Here is a 20,923-nt window from a genome sequence, read left to right on the forward strand (position 1 = left end):
GACAAGGCACCAGTGCTAGCTTTTACCTCCACTTGCCTACCTGTCCTAAGGTCAGCATCCTTGACACCCAGTAGCACTCTTTGTTGAGTTTGGCAACGAGTCTGGGGCATGAACAGTATTTAGGTGCTGTCCCACGGGGCTTCTAGTAGCTGGATAATTCTTGGTGACTCAAGGAGGGCTGGTCTTGAGGAGTAGTCTGATGCCAGAGCTATTAAAACTGATGCTACCTTTGGACTCAGAAGAAAGACAAGGAATTTGAGATTAGATCTGAATTAACTTGATGCTACCTGTAATTAATGCCTCTAGCTTCACCCTCTGGTGAGTCACTTAGGAGTATTTAATTCAGTGACTCTTAGGACACAAAACTTTAGCAACCAGCTGTCCTGTTTAGACTGGTGTGAGGGAGAAGTCAAAGGCTCAGTTCACTGCAGGCTGGTGCACAACAGTGTCAGGTGCTTCCTTGCCAATTTGGTAGTGTTTTTCCAGCAAGCTTGCTCTGGTATAGAAGCCTAGAGATTTGAATCTAGTTATTTTAGTCTTGACCCTAGAGAATCTAGAGATTTGGCAGCCTGCTGGAGAGCCATGTGTGGAAAATGTTGTTACGACATTGAAAATCTTGGGCAAGACATTCACCAGACATAAGGCACTAGATCCCCTTTCATAAAGAGTGATGGATGCTGTGCTAACACAGTTCAGTGTGTGTGCGTTACTGACCAGTAACAAAGTGCTGCCCCAGTGTCATGGGATCTATGGTGCTGGATTTGCATCCTGCCTTTTCTTGCTCCTCCATGCCTGCTCACATCATCTGGCCCTGGAGAGCCTCTGCTCCTGATATCCTCCTCTACCTCTGCCACCCCAGAGCTGAGGAGCTCCCCAGGGCTGGATTGCCATCAGGAACGGACTGCAGAAAGGAGGATGAGTGAAAGAGAATTGCACCCGTGTCCTTCTTTCGCTGCTGGTGCTCTCAGAGATGGACGGGAGAGGGGGACTGTGGGCACTGATGGCAGGGCGGTGAGGACCAGACTCAATGCAGCTAGTTCGATAGACTCCAGATTCAGGAGGAATTTGCAGGGACTAGTGTAATGCCCACAGGCAAGGTGAGGTTCATAGTGGGAAGAGCAAGAAGACAAATGCCTCTGAATTCCACTGGCCTCTCACTGAAAAGGCTCTGAAGTATGATGATATGATTTTGTCACTGTGAGTGATTCCAGTAGCATCACTTACGACTGTTCCCACAGTGATCCAGTATGTATTACTCTGCCCATTCTGTAACCTATTCTTTCTCCCAGAGGAGGAGGAACTAAACGTAGGGGTTCTGCACTAATTTCAAAGTGGATGCCCTGAATCAGAGTGCACCAAACTATACATTGATCCCAGTCGTTCCCAGCATGAGCAGTGTAATGAAAATATTTTTTATTATCTGTGTGTTTTCATTATGTGGCAGTTGCATCTATTATTATCAAGCTTGGAGATGCAGAGAAAACAAATGAAAACAAACATTAGAAGAATAACTAGTGAGGAAAACCAGCTAGCCTGATGCTGAGGTTTGCAAATTTAATCTGAAGCAGCACTACCTTAATCTATAATAGTGCACGTGGATACTTTCCATTTTTTCTCACCACACTGTATTATTCCACTACTGCCCTCTGGTACCCCCTTGAAGGCACCCACTGCAGCCAGGAATGCAGGGAAGCAGATCAGAAAAAGAGCAGTAAGGAGTCTCTTTCTGTACCTTATTAACTAGTCTTGGGCAGTACTAGGATTATTTATTATTATTATGTCCTATCTTTAGGATTTGCCATATGCCCTTGCCATAAAATGCTTATAAATGTAGACCAGGTCCACAGTCTGGGTTTTGAGACCAGAAGATGAACTGATTTTCTCATTTCTCTTTATTTTAGCAAGGTAAAATAAGTCATCTTTTCTTACGCCAGGATTTGAATTGAAAACTGGGAGAGGTGAGACAGGATTCAGAGTTAGACCTAAAGCTGTAGCAGCTTGGGGACTGTCTTTGGACTCTATTCTTGGCCTTCTCCCTGGCTCCTCCTCTGACCAAGCACTTCTCTGTGTCCCTGTTATTTCCCTATTAAGACAGGATTATTCTGCTAAACCACTGTAATACAGAACTTTGGGAGAGGCTGGAGAAAGCCCTTGAAATACTGATGGAAAAACCATTGCAGTTCTCACTTTCTAGAAATGTCCATATATAGCTAAATTTAGGCAGTCTCCAAGTTGATTTATTTATCCTAGCAGACTGTGTGCTCTGTGGCTTTCTCCAATGATACTCTGCTCCTCAGGTTTACATTCCCAGGGGCTGGATCTTGAAATGATCAGCTTTGAAGAACATGTTGTGACATATCTCAGACAAGAAGTACAAGTCTCCATGTCCTGGCTTTATATCATGTCTGTCATCATATCATCTAAAATGAGCCTAATCCAGTGCTGTTAGTGTTACAGCAGCAAGATAAGACTAGCAATTCTTTTTGCAATGTGCATACCACACATATGTGCACATGGTGATGATAATATACAGTCCTTTTTAGCACCTTTCCCCCTGCTATTTAAGTTGTTTAATGTGCCTATTAAATTTCAGAGAAAATGTGAGAGGTGGAGGGATATTGTTCTTTGCAGAGAAACTGAGGCATGGCATTACGTGGCTTTTTCCCAGCCTGTTTGTAACTTGCTGGTAGAGCTGGGGGCTGGTTTGAAACTCCTTGTTCCTGGTTGTTTGCTCTAGACACTTCCCACTGCTGCAGTACTCCTGATATTGTGATGCTGCTGATCTGGGTGGTGCTGTGTTTGCCAGAGTGCTTCGGTGGGCAGGGTGAACCAGGTGAGTCTCTGAAGTTTATCTGCCCACAGGTGCACATGCTCCTCACGGAGGAGTGCCGCCTGGGTGCCACGCTCAAAGCCTGCTTGTTACTTACCTGCCTCATGTCCAGACTCGCTGGCAATCCCATCTCCTGCCAGGGCCACCTGTGGCAGGGGTGGCTGACAGCCGCCTGCCCTGTTCTTGGCTCTGCCCTGACACAAAAGCTCTGCCTGGATTTCTGCCCCTCACAGCAAGTCTAGGACTGCCAAGTTCCCAGAAAAGGCTATTTCTCCTGTGATGACAGAGCAGGGCTCCAGCCCAGTACAAATCTCTTTGGGAGCTCCCCTTTTTCTTTTCAGAGCTTTCCAGGGATGCTGCTGCTTCTGTCCCTGTCCCCATTTCCTTGCTGTGACCCTGGCTGGCCTCTGTGCAGCCCGTTCACCTGCTGTCTGAGGTGACCTTTCTCCCAGGTCATGTGTACCTCAAGCTCTTGGTTTTTCTCCTGTGAGCTGTTGCCCATCATCTGAAGCGGGGAAAGCTCACTCAACAGGATTTGGATGAAGAAGGCAGAAAGCTCGCCTACTGTTGTGCTTCACACTTGCAGAGAGGCGGCCAGCTGCAATGACTTCCAGTTACCAAATAGCTTTCCAAGTGACCGCAACTGTCTTTGCAAATTTACCAGGCTGGGCCAGAACAAGTGCAGGGTGGGCTACTCCACAGGCATCAAGGCTCTGCAAAGCGCTGTGCAACTCTGCCTTTGCTGGCAGGGCCACATTCTTCTCCTCTCAACAGTAACGCCAAGGTAAACATTGAGCAGCTCCAGTGTCAGCATCAGCCATTGCCCAGCAGAAAGGTTGGCGCCAGGAGGAGTGCTGGCCAGGCACAGACCAAGCCCAGCAGGTGACATTTGAGCCTCTTTGGGACTTGGCCTGGAATGTTGGTGATGATCTGAAGATCTGGGCTTTTGCAGGATTATCTTATCTTCCCAGTAAAGGCATGATTTCTCCTTTTATCCCAATTAAAATAAGGGTAAAGGATGATTGATTTAACCAAAAATGTTGGGAGAAATCTTTTAACCAGAGAAATCAGCTGCAGTAGTAACATCTTGTAAACATGGTTCAAAATTAGGCTTCAGTCACCACATCTGCGTATCACCATGGCCTAGATTGCACTTGGCCTCCCTCCAGGAACCCACTTGATACCCATGAGGGACTTCCAGCAGGGAGGGAATTCAGGCTATGCAGTGGCCACTGACATCACTCATTTGATAACAGGGTTTTTTTTCTAGCATGTTCAAAAGAGGGGAATATATTTTGTATTTATGGTCAGCAATAAATGGAGAAATATTCTCCTTTTCAACTATTATATGTGAGTCTGGGCCCTAGGTATTTCTTGCAAGAGGGTGGCATTTTAATAACATTACAATTTTTGTGGTATCATGTTCCTATAGCAAGGCTTCAAGGTCACATGCTGGCTTTTTTGCTAGTCATCTGGCAAGATGACTGAATTCTTTATCAGGTTCTGGTTTGTAGCTGAATCTCTTGCTTCCTGATGAAAGCTCTCACCACAGGGTCTCCACCATGTTTCAAATAATCAGTAGGACACAAGGGAAATGGAACATCAAGTGGATGTAGGCACCACCTACCGTCTATCACACATTTTATTGTGTATAGTGGGGACCAAATCCTGCTGATGTACAGATTTCTTCCTGCAGGATGCATAATTTTGATGGCCCATGGACCTCTGAGGAAGAGCCTGTACCCTGCAAATCCATGAAGGAACAGGATCTCTGCATAACAGCCTCATCTCACTGCTGGGGAGTGAGTCTAGCAGTGGGAATCTGATTCAAGATAACCTAGTTAGGAGGACTCATATCTTAGCACTCAGATCTCTACCACATCTGGAGGTCATCCCAACAATCATTAATTCCAAAAATAGAAACTGGGAGTTCTTTGTGCTTGCTAGTTTATAAATGTGGGAGTTTCACATTTTCAGGTTCTTTCCCCGCAACTTTGAAGAGGCTTGAAACAGACTCCTTAGGAAAAAAAACATACCATGTCTCCTCCCCCTGCCCCTGCCTGAACAGTGAAGACTACTGCTTAATCTGCTGAAGGCAAAGCATCTGCTAGTCTGAGCTGTGAGAAAACTATGTGAAGTCCGTATGCTGCTGGGTGTCTGACAAAAGGAAACAACCCTGTTTTACTCAGGTAATGTGGAAAGGTAAGAAAACAAGGTGGCTGAAGTTATTTCAGTTCAAGGTTTTGTCAGGAAAATGCGTTGGACTTGTACTACTGAGGAGCTTCTAATCCCAAAGAATCTAATTGCTGGAAAACATGGTGATAAGGATGGAAAGGAGAAAAACTCTTCACCAAGTAAGGTTTTGTTCCATGAATAGAGAATTAATACAGCCAGAGTCTTTAGTGACACAACAAGGAATTTAATCTAGTGTGAGAATTCACACCAATGAGTGAAATGGGTTTTTAAGAGAACCTATTTGAGATTTGGTTTGTTTTTCTGTTGGGCTGGGATTTTTTTGTTTGTTTTTTTGTTTTGTTTTTAATCTGTATGGGGACTCCTGTGTCCTTTAAACAGGCTGTTCCTTCAAACAGGCTTGACCTCATAGCGAAAGCAAGCCAGTGACTTTTCATGGCGCAAGGTCTAAATGTTGCCAGGAGATAAACTATTTATAGGCTTAACACCTGACTAGTTGTTAAATAACTCTTAGTGATAAACTTTTTGGTGCAGAATTATCACTTCAGACTGAGATCAGACTGAAAACACAGAGACCTGGAATGCTTGAAAGGATTCAGGTAGGATTTAAGATGCATTTATGTGCATTTCATGCATCTTCTGTAAGGTATGTGTAACTTAGTAGGATTAAACACTTTGGTAATGGTTGACAGGTCTTCACCTGTATGTAAATAACACATCAGTGAATTTACTTAAAAGAAAATCATCTGTTTAAATACAACATTAAAACACAAATGGGTTTATCTACACCAAATAAGCCTTCTGCAAGCTGGATCTATGTTTAACAGTCTCCACTGAGTGGTGGCCTCCCTCATGCTAACATAAATATTCACTTGACCCCAGTATATTTGTTATAAAAGCAAGAGAAAAAAAATCAAAGCTTGTTGGACTGACTTGCTTGTTTGGAGAAGCTGACAGAGCATAGTTGACCTTAGACATGTGAGGGGGGAGGGTCAGGGAGCAGGACTATATTCATTTTATAGTGTAATAAATATTTCAACATATCACAACCTTCTTGGTTGCCTTGCGTGGGGCTACAGGGGTGACAACCAATTTACTGGAAAACATTGAGCTATAAAACAGTCTGGAGCCTCTTCTACTGCAACTCTAATCCTTTAATAAAACAGTGGAGAAAAACAGACTACGTCACTCACAAAAGTGTGGAAATAGAATTTCAGAGCTGTCTCCCTTCCACACTACTCCCATGCAAGCATGTGCTCTGGAGCCATTTTAGGGCAAGTTCCACAGTCACCTAGAGGGAGTGAATCCAACCGTGGTCAAAACAGAAGTCCTGGGGGCTGTGTGGTCTGAGAAAAGAGCTAAGCATGGCCAATAGGTTGCAGTTTGTCAAAGCAGGTTTCTTCTGCTTGGCTCTACCCAGGTGGTGTGGAGCCAAGAGCACAGCAGAGCTGACAGCCAAGGGTGGAAATGGGAAGCAAGGGCGTCAGGGCTCAGAGTGCTTACAGCCACTTTCAGTCCAGTCTGTGCCTGCAGCGGTAGTGTGGTGGAGCCATCCAAACATCACTGCCCTCAGCCTCAGGAACAACAACCCTGCTGACTGCAGTGCATGGTTGGAATCTGCAGGTCTAAGAGCTCCCTGTGCAAGGGGCAGGTTTTAGACCCGATCTTCAATAGCAGACAAGCTCAGCAAGGCACAAATGAAATGCATACTTTGTGAATCCTTTCAGCAACTTCATGTCATCTTGTCTAAGCCAATTTCCAAAACGACAACACCATCAACTAATTGCTGTGATGCTGCTAAGCTGCACTGTGCAGTCCTGATTCACTTTCTTCCCAAGCACAGCTGTATTGATAAGCTGAAAACGATTTCTGCCCCTTGTGCTGGCAACAGCTGGAGAAGTGTATGCTCCTTATTCCCAGCCACAAGTTATGCAGATCCCATGATCAAACTGGGCTGCAGTTGCTATAGAAGGGATCTGCTTCCCTCGTCCTCTACCTGCAGCTTGACAGTCCTGACCAGGCACACAGGCTCAGTCCCAGGGAAGTGAGTGTGATTCACTCCTTGCTGTTCCTGCCGTCGCTGCCAGCTCTACTGCTAGCACCCCTCCACACAGCTGATGGTGGTGACTGCGTACACCGGAGCACAGATCAGGAGAAAAGGGAAGCAGCAACAGCTGCTGTTATTACAGTAATAGAGCCAACAGGTGTCTTAGACTAACACTTACCTGTCAGGCAGTTTGTCACTCGTTTTCAGTACGAAATCTCTAGCTTTTGCTGCCTGCTAAGAAAATTAAGAAATACACAAGACTGTTTTAGAAGAGTTAGTTCAAACAGTGAGAATGAATCATATTGTTAAAGGGATCCTTTGGTGTCAAAGGAACTGTTAATTGTGCTATACCACACAAATAGGGTTTCCATTATGTTGGAGGAGTATATAAAAACAACTATCCTATGATCGGGAAATCTAGCAGTTCTGACAGTTGACCCTCCCAATGGCCTCCTGAAACAATAGTAATGCTAATAATCATAATAGTTAATAATAGCAAGTATTAATATATTGTGGTATTAGGCATTAGTGAGATCTACTCCCAAATACTGTGTGCAGCGTTCAGGAAAGGCAGACTTGGACCAGACAGGTGCAATCAAGGAGAGCTGAGCAGAGCAGGGAACTGAGACCCTGTCTGGAACAAGGGAAACTTGGCTGGCTTAATGCTAGCGAGAAAGTATCCCCGGGTGGATACCAGTGCTGTCTATAAATAAAGCAAGGGCATAACAGCAGGGAGAATGAAGAGCCAGTTAAACTAAAGGACAGAGTTGGCAGCAAAAGAAATAAAGGGCCATGAGTCAATTAGAAGAAAGCTTGTAATCAGAAGAGAGGGGTCTTGAACAATATATCACTGGCTGTAACGGGAGCTGAGACTACAGCCATGTTGGACACTGTCACATTGTACACTGCCATTGCAAGCAACAGCCTCTTGAAAGTGCTCTAGTGCTGGAGGTGCCTAGGTCACTTAGCCCTCTCCCGCTGGCATTGAAGGTCTCCTGGGAGCTGCAAGCTCTGTGTGGCCACGCACCCACCACTGCTGATGCTGAGCAGCTTCATGCTTCTGCTCACACCTGAGCCCTGTCAGAAGGGGTTGATCACCAGCTGAGGTCCTGGGGTTTAAACCTGGAGGGCTCCTTGTGGTGGGGTTGCAGTGGGCTGTCAGGATGAAGCACCTAGCAATATTCATCAAGAGCTGCTCTATTCTAAATATGGCTACAGGAGGGGGAGGCAGTGCTCCACTATCTGCAGTTTTGCACAGCTTCTTTATTGACAACCAGGCTAGAAAACGGATGCTAATCCCCACTGACTGTAGAAGGAACCTGAGCTCCCAAATCCTGAGTCCTCTTTGGCTATACATCAAGATTCTTATTGCCCAGCTCAGCAGTTCTGCAGCCCCTTACTGTTCCTAGCTCAGATTTTCTTGCTTGGTTTTGTTTGGTCTTGTTATATTCTAAATAGGGTTTATAAATAATGTTTACTAACAACAGCAGGGAACAAGGCTTAAAGATGCAGTGGTCCCTTCTAGTACCTTGCTTCTATTGCCAGTACTGTACTATTGTGCTGATTTGTTTTATTAAGTGAATAATTGGAACAAGGGAGGCGAATGAAGTTGGATGAGACCGTGTGCAGACAGAGGCAGCTCTGTGTTATGCAGTCTGATCTTGTGGCAGGGAGAGCTTAGCCCTTACCTGACTCTCAATTTTTCAGGATTTGTGACCAGTTTATTTTTCTCTCCCTCTGTCATTTCATTCAGCTCTACTTCCACTTGGTAGTTTGGATTGCTTGTTTCCTCTTCACACCATTAGCCTTAAAAAAACTTATCAAACTTCAGAACTTGCTTCCTGTGTTGGCACAAAATAAACTAAATGTGATATTTAACAAGTGCATGAGACACCCCATTCAGGGACTTGATAAAGTGATGGATTATCCAGGGTTCTGGATAGATTTATTAGCTTCCAGCAGATCAAGTCCCAAATGACTGAAGTGTCTACAGTGGGAATGGGGCATAGGGGAAGGCACTCATGTAATAACTGGCCCCAGTGTCATTGCTGAACCCAATCCAATTACTTTACAGCACAAGTGAACACCTAGGCTTCAGTCTATGCAGCACTGACTCACAAGTCATGGTAAAATATGAAAGTCACTCCCGTCACTGCATATGGGATGTGCACTTGTGAGAAATTGAGAGAAACACCAAGCACTCTATTCTCCCTTGGAAAGAGACTATTCTTTGCAACTCTTCCCCTGCTCCAATGGACTATGCCTGCTGCTTAAATTTCCTACTGACTGCAACATGTGTGAATGTGCAAACACTCCCCATGAACAGCCAGAAGAGGATCACTGAGGGATGAAGCAGGACTAAACTCTGATGCCAGGGCTCTCTTCTACTAGCATAGAGTGAGAAGGATGCTTACCTCTTATTGCACTTGGCAGCCAACTCTGCTCTCTGCTGGGACACAGCTGTACTTTAATTTCTGGCATCTTGGCAATAAGCTTTGCTGTGACAGGACTGACTTCAGCCTCTCTCTGTAGAAGCAGAGTCTTCTGGAGTATGCCTGAGCTGCTTGCCAATGTCTTGCTAGGGACCTACCAACAGAACCAACTTTGCATGTCAGTAAAGGTGAACAGCAAATCCTCTTATGCTTGCATAAATCCAAGTCAGAGTGCAATAACTCTTTGTCCTAAAGCTGGCCAGAATCTGCAGATCCACCCTCTCACCTCACAGAGTACAGGCATACAATTTGAAGTGGTCACCCCAAACCAGAACAGGAGCATGACAGTTTTAAGAAGTCCTTATTTTGTCATAGTAAACCATGAGACTTCCTCAGGCCGTGGTAGAAGCCACCGTGACTCTGGGTCTAATCCTTCTACAGCCTCCAAGAACCATAAAGTAGGAAGAGATCCTTCAGTCAGGGGTGTAGCCAAGCAGCAGCAAAGGGGATGGTGGTGGGCTGGGCTTTACTTGCACCAGTGAGGCTGGTGGGACACTATCATGTGGGTCTGGGCAGCCCTCAGAGTCTCTGACATCTGTGGATCTCGCTGGGTGAAGATGGGAAATGCCCAGACTCTAGCTAAGCCTCACTCAGTGCTGTCTTTAGACTGGGTTTGGTGCATGTTGGTTTAAATGAATAGCAAGTTGTAAACTCCAGATAGATCTAACCTTATGGGGGGTTTCTAATTGAATAGAAAGCATCCTGTTTATCTCCAGGTGTTTCAAAAAGGTGACAAGGTTAGAAGGTTAACCAACTCTAAAGCCAAACAAAAATGAACATCCTGAGGGGTCAGCACAGCCCAACCAAATTCTGCAGTGCCCAGGAGGTACCACCTCTCTCTGTCGTGATTTAGGGAGTGTGAGGTGATGAGACTATGGAGCAGTGCTCAGTGCCTGCAGTTACATGGGATGAATCCAGTCAAAGGAACTGGGCAAGTGCTGAGGCACATCCTGCTTTCTGCATGCAGGAGGGAGTACCTGAGGTAGGACTTGAAACATTTCACGTACTAAACAGGAGCTGTCCAAAACTACAGATGCTATTGTTGGAGATTTGGAACTAAGATTTATTTCCTTAATACAGTATGGTTTTCTTCTTTGGTTGCATTCCCAATTTATTACCTTTTTCTCATAATGAATAACTTCTTTTGGGTTGCTGTATGTATTTAAAAATGCATAATTTTTTAATGTATAGTTTTACTTGAGGAAAGTCCCCATATAAAAATGTGGCTCAGCTCAAATTTGAACAGATACTTTGAATCTACTGTATGCTTGGCTTCCTGCACTCATGACACTGCCTCACCTTGGCTGTCAATACACTGTACTAAGGTAATTTTCCCGAGGAACAGAGTGCCACATGTTCACATCTCTAGGGGCCCAAGCTTATATCCAAATGACAACAAACAAATAGCTGGAAACATTAGGGGTGAGCTTGGCTGGCACATGAGAGGGCAGCAGTTTATTTAAGAGTTAAGGATTTGTTTTGATTTAAGGAAACAATGCTGTTTCCTGAGATTCTCTGACATACACATGAATGGGCAAAGAGATTTGTCCAACTTCACGGATGATGGGGATGTGAGTGATTCATCTGTCCTTTTCTTCCCTGGGAAACCACACAGCAGTCAATCAAATCAACCAAAGTATCACCCAAATAATGAATTTCTTACTTGATGTTCACTTGTCTCTATATGCTGAAATAGCCTTTGGCTTCAGTAGGCATTTTACCCTCAGGAAAGAGTTCCTACCTGACATTTTCTGTGGAAAGCTGTTGGGGAGTCACCCAAAGCTATGCAGAAAAAGCTGAATGTTATGCAGGACTGCAGGTTTTTCTGGCCTCATACCCATACTTTGAGAATAAGGAGAGCAAGACCCATCTCTCATGTCTCAGAGATGGTCAGAGGTGACCGTTTCTCCTCTCCTCCCTTGGGGACCAGAGGAACGGACTGACCACATGTTAGTACTGATGGTGCTGTCTGTCACCTAAGCCATGCAGGGCATAGCTGTAGGACTCTTTCGTTAGTTTCATTGCAGACTTGCACTCTCTGCTGGCAGGTAACAACACCAATGTGGGACTAGGTACTTACATCAGCCAGAAAATTACTCAATTGACATGTTTGTAAAAAATAAGCATTATGTGCCAGCAAAAACAGATCAGGCAACAGCTTTCATTAGGTTTCTTTTGATAATATTGCCAGTTACTGATTTTCTGTTGAGACACAGTTATTTAATTATTTGGCCAAGTAATAAACTCAGTGATGCTGATGTGAATTTAAGGGGAAGTGGTTGTATTCACAGGTGATGTAATCAGAAAAGTTAAAAAAGCTCAGGGCAGGATGCATCTCCTTGTCTCTAGAAGATTTGTCATCAGCATACTGAATGCAGTGATGGTTTGAAAAGTTCTTTAAAAGTTTATGAATTGATGACAAGGGAAGTTTAATATTCTGATTTTTACAAAGCTTGATCTGTTTCAAAGACAATTACACTACTTGGAAAATATTATTTTATGAAGTAAGTCATTTCAGTCTTTTTTATTTCAATATTTCATTTTAATTCAATATTTCATTTAAATTCAATATTAAGTTCAATGGAAATGTAACAAGAAATCTGATGTAGTTTATTAGATTTTGCTTTTTAAAGAAAGCCTACACTCTGTGTTTACAAACAGATCAAGAAATTGCTTCTGGAATCGAACCTTGTATGAGAAATATCAGCTTGCAGTGATGAGGATTTTTACTAATACATTTCTTAACCCTAGTGATAGTGATGATACGGGGTACACTGTTGTGACATACAATCACACAGCTCTGCTCGGTAGTGCATGGTAGCAAAGATGAGAAAGGGTTGTGTTAAGACAAAGAAAAGAGTCTCTTTCATTGCTCTGGCATCAGCGCTTTCAGTGCCAAAGGGTTTTTTGTCTGAGTGTTTACAGAGATGCCTGTACTTTGAAATGTTCTGCACACAAAATTAATAGGTGTTTTTATAAATATATACATATCTATACAGGCAGGGCTTCTTATGAGGACAAAGTGGACTAAATACAGACTGAGGGAATATAAAACAGACCTGTCTAGCTTCTTGAAGAAGTTGGTGCAAAGATTATACTTCAGTACTACATTCAGGGGCCAGGCAGCAAATACATCGCATCAGATTGCACAATGGAGAAAGGCATTCTGGAGGCAGGCAGGGTTTCCAACAAGAGGATTTAATTCTGGAATTACCAACATGACAGCCTTTATATCGCATTTCTCTTTTAAGTTTAACAACAATGTTTAACTCTGAAGATCTGAAATTTTAGAAATCTACAAACCCAGATCCTGATAGGCAAGACTGACATATGTTTATCCCTATAATTCAGAGTGTGTTGGTCTCTTGAATGCGTGCTTCTGTACGGATGGATGCTAAACAGCTCCTGAGGATTTTCTTCAGATGAAATGTTTGTCCTGCCACCTCTACAGAGATTAATTCGGTGGACACAACTGCTGAAGTCTTGGAGAAAGTACCTAGTCCTATAAGTTTACAAATGGGAAAATAAGATATCATCCCAGCTACTAATTTTCTACTAGGCACAGAATAAACCTGACAGATATGGGATGAAAAATCAGGCTTCTGTTCCAGGATTAATCCCATTCAAAAAGTATTAAGTGGTCTTTTGCATTTGATTTATTTATGGTTATAAATTTTGGAAGTCTTTTATTACTGTGGGGGAAGGTCTTTGAGAGCAAGCTGCAAGAGAATGGCCTTGTAATCTGCAAAACTAATGGGCATGTCTGGAATGTTGCTGATTCTTTTATAGAGTTACTCTATTGGAAAGAAATGCTGCCAACACACGTTGGAAGGTCTGTGCCTCTCAGATCTTTTGCACCACTTTGAGAAGGCCGAGGGCAACTTGGCTGGATGTAGGTAGCTAGGCAAATAGGCTTGGGCAGCAGTTTAGACAAAGCAGGTCAATACACGCATGTGTCAGAGCTCTGTGGTATGTAACTAGACGCCACAGTGGTGGACACGTCACAGTACAGGGATGGATTAGATGGACTCACACATGAGCAGCAGCTGCACATACTCGGTTTCCCAGATCTGTCCTAGGCTTTACTGGGACCGAGTCAACCAGTTGTACACATATGTGTCATATTATGCATGGTGTTGTTCTGTCTTCTTTTTTTTAATTGACTCCATATTATTTGCTATAAATTCTGATTTTGCAATGATGAATCACCTCACTGCCTTCTACATCCTCCCTTCTCCATGTTGCAAGACAGATTTAAATTCAGTCATTGTCTACTGACATCATCCCAGTTTGTTTTTATTTTCTGGGATGCCGCCCTTAAATTCACAGCACTAAGTTTACAGATAGAGCTCTTTTACATGTATGGGAAAGTTACTACTCCATTATTCTTCCTTTTTGTCCTAATTTTTTTAGAAACACCGCTGTTTCTGAGAATCTCCAACCAGCATGTTTCCCATAAATGTTTCTTTCATATTCAAGGGTACGGTGCTATTTGAAGTCACCTACCTGTATTCACCCAGCTGGGTCAGCAAAACATTTCTTTTGCTGTTGTGCAGCTGCAGCAAATACCTCAGTTGAGATTGCTGGGGACCCCAATCACTCTCAATGAATTGGTAGCACAATAGGAGCCTTTTCCTACACACAGTGCTCTATGCACTGAGCCACATATATTTTGATGACTTCTCCTGCAAAGGGAGAGAGCGGAGCTGGAGGAGAAAAGTTTTTAACAGCCTCTGCCTGCATCAACAAAATCCACCCCACTTTGTTTTAATTGTACCAGATTATGACTTGGAGCAATGCAAATTTCAGGATGGATGCAAATCTCCTGTTGATCTCTGCTGAGCAGGGAGGGAGCTGTGGGGAGCTATGGAGAGCTGTGGGGAGCTATGGGAAGCTGTGGGGAGCTGTGGGGAGATACGGGAAGCTGTGGGGAGCTGTGGGGAGCTATGGGAATCTGTGGGGAGCTGTGGGGAGATATGGGAAGCTGTGGGGAGCTGTGGGGAGCTATGGGAAGCTGTGGGGAGCTGCCTTCCCGGCCATGGCCAGAGACTCTGTTCCCATTGCAGCTTTGGCCGTGTCCAGGCAGAGATGGTGGAGTCTCAAGACTTGGGCCTCAAGACTTGCTCTGACAAATCTTTCTTCTGTGTGCCACTATTCAGAGATCTGCCAAGTCCTGTTAGCACCCTTATGTGGGCAAATGTCCCTTCCTTGCCAAACGTAACACCTCGGGAAAAATTTCAGCCTGAAAGCTTCAAAATCAACTACAAAGAATTCAGTGTAATCAGTTCCTAGGATACCTCCAAAATACAAATGTAGTAAACAGAATTTGAGGGTTGGGGTTAGATTTCGTTGATTTTTCAGAAGCTGCCCAACTTTCTTGGTCCTGTCTTTCTTCACACACAGTTCCCAGTCCCCTCTTTGCCTCTCTGTGTGCATGTATGTGTATCTATTGCAGTGTATGCACTGATACACAAATTTTACCTTTTTTAAATCTTCCTCCAAACTACAGTGGTCTCAGCAGAATTTTGTTTTATTTTCACAGAGTAAGCAAAAGAGGTGCAGAGTCCCATGCTTATATCCAGGTTATGCTATTTTAGTTATATGTAGTTGTAGCTTTATTTTTATGTTGTTTCTTTTGGTTCTCTTCTAACATGCATGCTGTGCTTCTAAATTTTTTGATTCATTTTTTTCTGAGGATGCTTAGCCAGCACAGAACTCTGACTTGTTCACCCATGACAGTAAAGACATATACTTCCTAAGACAAACTCTTTTTTCTGCTTGTTCCAATTCAGTCTACTATCTGCATAATGCACACCTATTTTTTATATTTCATAGATACTGCTTTCAGACGAAGGGGTGGACTCTGTGCACAAATACGTCACCAGATCTATTTACTATTGTGGTTGTCAGTGAATTACCTTGAACCATCCAGGATCAGCAGAGAGCTTTTCACTCATCTCCAAAGAGCCTGAAGTCTCATTGTTCTTTCCCAGATGGAGAATATCAGTCTGGAGCTCAAAATGGAAAAGTATTAATGTGTCATGAGAACTTAATATGGCAAGACAGTGTATGCCATTTGCATGTCACATTATTTCACAGATCTGAGACACAATTTTAAAAATCTCTTGATGAAATGTGCATGCCTCTCCCGGAAGTGCTTCGTATGTCCCTCGGCCTGAGCTGCACCTGCTTTGGAAACAAAGAAGTACAATTCTACTAAAATAAGAAGGGATAAACTGATTTCTAGTAACTAAAGTTCCACTTATTGTTTACATTAATAAATGCAAAAGACTCTGTTCTCTGGCCTTGTCTGTCAATTTTGCAGCATATAGTGAAGAACTTAAGGAAAGATGGAAAGCATCTGAAAGTGGAGTTCTAGCTATGCGAAGGAATTATTTATCAACAGAAAGCTGGAGAAAGCCTGCACCTTCCCAGCTACTCTCTTGCCACACAAATTTGTACCTGGAATGCATACCTCTGGGTTGGACTAGGTCATCTCCAGAGGTCTCTTCCAGTCCCCACCATTCTGTGATTGTGATTCTGTAAAGGATTGCACCCTCTTCACCCTAGTACAGCAGATTTCCAACAAAATATCTGTACATATGCGCATATACATGCAAAGAGAGAAAAAGAGTGCTTATTCATGTGTGTGTTTTGCATGACAGAAGGTTCGGAAGACACAGTAATAGTTTGTTATAATTAATATTAAAATATAAGTACACTAGGGAAAGAAAAGGCTGGTAATGCTTAGTTAATCTATTCCTTGCATATTTATGTATGTTATTTCCAGTTTATTATGAGACCTTAGTGGGTTTGGACTGATTGTTTTATCCTCGCTCCAGCATGACTCCATCATCTTATCTGATTTTGGACCAATGTACCTGAGCATACCACTGAAGTAAGATCGGTTCCCTTGCTTTATTATACAGATATGATGCAGAGCAGAAACAAACTGATCCTGGCACCAGACAAGTGGTATGGATTGTCTCACAAGAATCAGTGATGAGTTCAGCGCCCTCCAATTACTCCAGTGGTTTCTGGCCCATCTTTCCTTTTTTTCCTCCCTTTAAAAAAGTGTGTTTATTAATAAAATGAATATGAAACACTCCATTCCTATTCACATCATGAGCAGTGAACCAATAGCCAGAGACACTTCATAACACTGGGGAAAACTTACACTATCAATCACTATTTTGTGAAAGGAGTATTTTGGCTCTTGCCAGACACGAATGTGTCTAAAGCTCTGCTGGTGCCACGTGTGTCCCAGTGGGTGTGCTGGCACATTCATCAAGAGCTGCTGCCTGCAAAAATGAAGTTTTGACTCATGTATGGGGTTTGGGGTCTTTTTTTCTTTGACTGTGTTTTAAAGGTAACCACAGTTTCCTGTGCAACGTGACCTCGGTGTTCACAACATGACCCATTGTCATTTCCGTGTGACTCGATGTGTCAAAAGCCAGGCTGGTGCATGCAGCTGTGCTTTCCCCAAGTGCCTGGCTCGCAGTGCCAGCATCCGTCTGCGAGGGAGGTCCCTGCTCCTGGTGCTCAAAGCCACATGTGGGTCTCTGCTGGAACACAGCAAGAGGCTGTCAGAAGTTTGACAACAATAGCACAGAAATGTGCTATTTGCGGCTCTGGGACTCGTTGCTTCAAAATGTCATAGAGATAACGAATTTAGCAGGGTTCAAAGTTGGGTTCAGCATTACATGAAAATGAGACTGTTGAGAAGTAAATAATCAGAAAAACATTTGAAAGCTTGCAAAGTGCCAAGTTTTGAAGATTTAAACCAGTCTCTATGAGCTGGCAGGACGTCTCTGAAGGGAACAATTTATACTGACAGAAGTTTCTTGCAAATGCTCCTAAATTATCACTGTCAGAGACAGCCTATGAGGTCTACTTAAGCTGACCACTGGCCTGATTGATTTTTAGGTACAAAACAACAGAAAATTAGATTATATTAGAGATTAAGCTATGATACATAGCTGTGACCACAACTAATGTGACAGACATGATGTACAACCACAACACAGAAAGCAAAACCATTTTAATGAAAAATAGAATGTGCCAACCAAGAAATGATTAAGCCTTTGCAGCATTTCAATAAAAATATCTTTGATACTCTGTATGCATCCACCTACACTCATATATAGTGTGATTAGCTTAAGATGTCTAAACCTGTCTCACAATCTCAGGTCAAAAGGAAATCACTCATTGAAGGAAAAAAACTGTAAACATGATTTAAACACTTTTGAAAGGTGTTGTGTTGACATACCCTCATAGCAAAGTGCTTTGGTATCCAGAGAGCAAGCACAAAGTGGATGGATAGATTTCACTACACTGACAGGGTAATGTGCTTTGCACTGGTCCAAAAAGACTGTCACACCTGAGGGTAAGAGTTTTTTGGCTGAGGAGATCAGGCATTACCCTCTGTAGCCCATGATGTGATCAATCAACCTGTTCCCACACCCAGACCAGGCCTGCACGTACTCCCATCATCCCACCAGCTACTGGGCAACTGTCAGGCATCAGCCCCCTCCATTTGGGCTGGGTCAGCTTTAGCCCAGTGACCCAGGGAGCCGTTTGTATCCCATTTCTAATGCCTTGAAAAAAAACCCTCTCCATGCTCAGCTGCCATGGAGTATCATTTCCCAGGTGCTGGCTCAGCAGCACTGCGCGCTGCCTTGGGGCTCTCCGTGCACCCTGAGAACACATTGATTTGCACTTCACAGCTGTTGGCCCCTCTGTTTGATGGCGAGCAGTGTTCAGCACCTTCTGTCTTATCCCAGTGACCCTCCCTATGCCAGGCTGTAGCTCCAGGGTGGGCAGGGACCTTGTGCACCAGCTGGGTACCTACGAGAATGTCCCCATAGCAAGGATCCCCAGAGGCTGCCAGGTCCTCGCGCCAGAGGAGAGCTCGGCGTTGATGCCCATGGCCCACATGTTGCTGGAGTGCCTGCAGCCTCACTGTCCAAGGCCTAGTGAAAACATTTTCTTATCAGCAAGGTGGGCCTAGATAAATGCCAAAGGACAGAAGCATGGCAACAGCTCAAATGGAGAAAATACATCCTGTTTATCATTACAGCTCTTGGTAACACCAAGGCAGCTTGTGTGTAGCTCAGCTTTTTAATCTAGCCTTCATCTATTTTGCCATGCCTGTTGTCACCTTTAACTGTAAAGGTGTTAAACAGATTTTCCATCTCACTTTGTGGTTTTGACACTTGTATAACAGGTTTGTTGGTTTTTTTCTCCTGTGCTCAGGTTTTTGCTGCAGCTGTGGTCTCCAAACCCAGCTAAGGAAGCTGATGATGCTTAGTTTGGAGATCTGGGTCTTCCTGCCTCAGCCACATTGACTGGTGTCATCTAACCCTGTTGTAGATGAGGATGTATGGAGTATGGAGTATGTAGTAAGCTACTTTTTAGCTGTGAAAGATTCTATCCTCTTCTAAGTTTAGGGTGGGAGTTTTAACAGCCATTTAAGTCTACTCTTGTGGAATCAGAGACCTCTCATTTCAGTGGGAAAAAAAATCTACAATTCTTTTCAAAATCCACTCTAGTTTACCTATTCATGTCATTTTTTAAGGTAATCTAGACTGCCACACATAAATGACTATGGGACAGTAATTACTACTCGATACAAAAAAAAAAAAAAAAAGAGAGAATACAGAAAAATATTTAGTAATGTTTCTTCCCTCACCGTACTTGTGACTCTTATTATTGCACTGCCTGCTTACCAGATCAGTAGATGGAGTCCAGAAGCCTGCTGAATTAGGTAAGTGTATGGTTATTTTTAACCGAATTGAACATTAGATGTTCGTATGGCATGTTGTGCAACAGATATACACTGGTGTCATGTGACATTCTGTCCAGACACTTGTCCTAAATTTAGCTCTAAATTTAACCTGAGAGATGTAGGGCAAATAGTTAAATGTCAGCCCTGCAAAATAAACCTGTGGTGTTGTGATTCGAACTTAAAGGAGGCATAAACCTCTGGTCCTCTCTCATGTGTGCTCAAAGCGGTGCAGGACAACAGAGCTTTCTCAGTGCCAATGTAAAGGACAGTCCATTTGATCAGACCTTCAGATGTTGTGTATATTACATATGAATTTGACCACACAGCAAAACCAGCACTGGGTAAATAGGGATGATGGTGCAGTGTCCTGTAGCACAGTCTGTTCTGGTTCTTTCACTGCTCTAGTCTGCACAGCAACTGATGATGTCCCAGGCCTGACCATCTCATCGGGGGAGCAGGCCAGCGTAACATGAGTCAAAATGGGTGACAACTTGTCCCCCTGCCTTGAGTTTCTGAGCCCCGTGGCAGTGAAGCCCCTTCCGGTTGGGGTGGCCAGAAGCCACCATCAGCATTCATCCCAAGCCAGGCTGGAGCCCACCTCTCAGGAAGCAAAACCACCCACTTTTCCCTGGGGCACTGCACAGGAGGATCCCACTCTGCATTGCCACTCTGGTAGCACTTAGCTACACTTAGCACTTCAAGCAGATAAAAAGTCATAATTTCTTGAATTTCATTGTGCTCCAAGTTACGGATATTTCTGCAAGCTGCTGAATTTAGGTAGGGGCATCTTTTGTTTGCTGAGAGCTGCTTATCTGTGGCAATAACAAAGACAGTTCCATACCTAGAAAGCCTGTTGTTCTCATGTCATTGAGGGAAGGGAAGGAGAGCAATGCAACAGGTCTTACTGCATACAGCAGGCACAACAGTTAGAAACAACTCAGTCTGAAAGGAATTAGAGGGTACCAGATAAATGCATCAGAAGAGGCTTTGTTCATAAACCAGCCTAGGGGCTCAAATGGAGAGATAAACACCTGTTGTATATTTCCAAAGACTGGTTTAAAAAAGCTGTGGAAAGGTTGTTTCCCATCAAAATCAATTTCACTTTTCCATCATTGCTGGCTTGGGGCTGCTGTTTCTTCCAGGAACTTTGCTATTCACAGTAGCTTGTGTGTCTTGTTGCCATTTTCATCTTCCTGCTCCCCTGCAAGAGCCGTGGACCAATGGCATAGCAGAAACATCTCTGAATTTTGTAGACTTTGTAAAGGTCAAGAAAAATACATGTCTTTCATTACAATTCTTACTAACATACATTATAACATAAGATAAATGATATTTGCACAGCAAAGAGTAACTAAAGGATAATGTTTATGCTTTCCCTCTTCCTCCAAGGAACATGTATTTATTTATATAGTCTTTGGGTTATGTTCGCTTCATATTAGCATTTCATGTTCCCTCTGACTGGTTCTTCTTTCAGTTTGAGTCAGTGGATGTGACCTTACGGTGACATTTGCAGAGAGGCAGTGACTGCTGTAGCTGCACGTTCTCCCAGAGCTCATGGGCAGGGCAGGTCCGGG

Source organism: Nesoenas mayeri, assembly GCF_963082525.1.
Source record: "Nesoenas mayeri genome assembly, chromosome: 5".
NCBI classification, from domain to species: Eukaryota; Metazoa; Chordata; class Aves; order Columbiformes; family Columbidae; genus Nesoenas; species Nesoenas mayeri.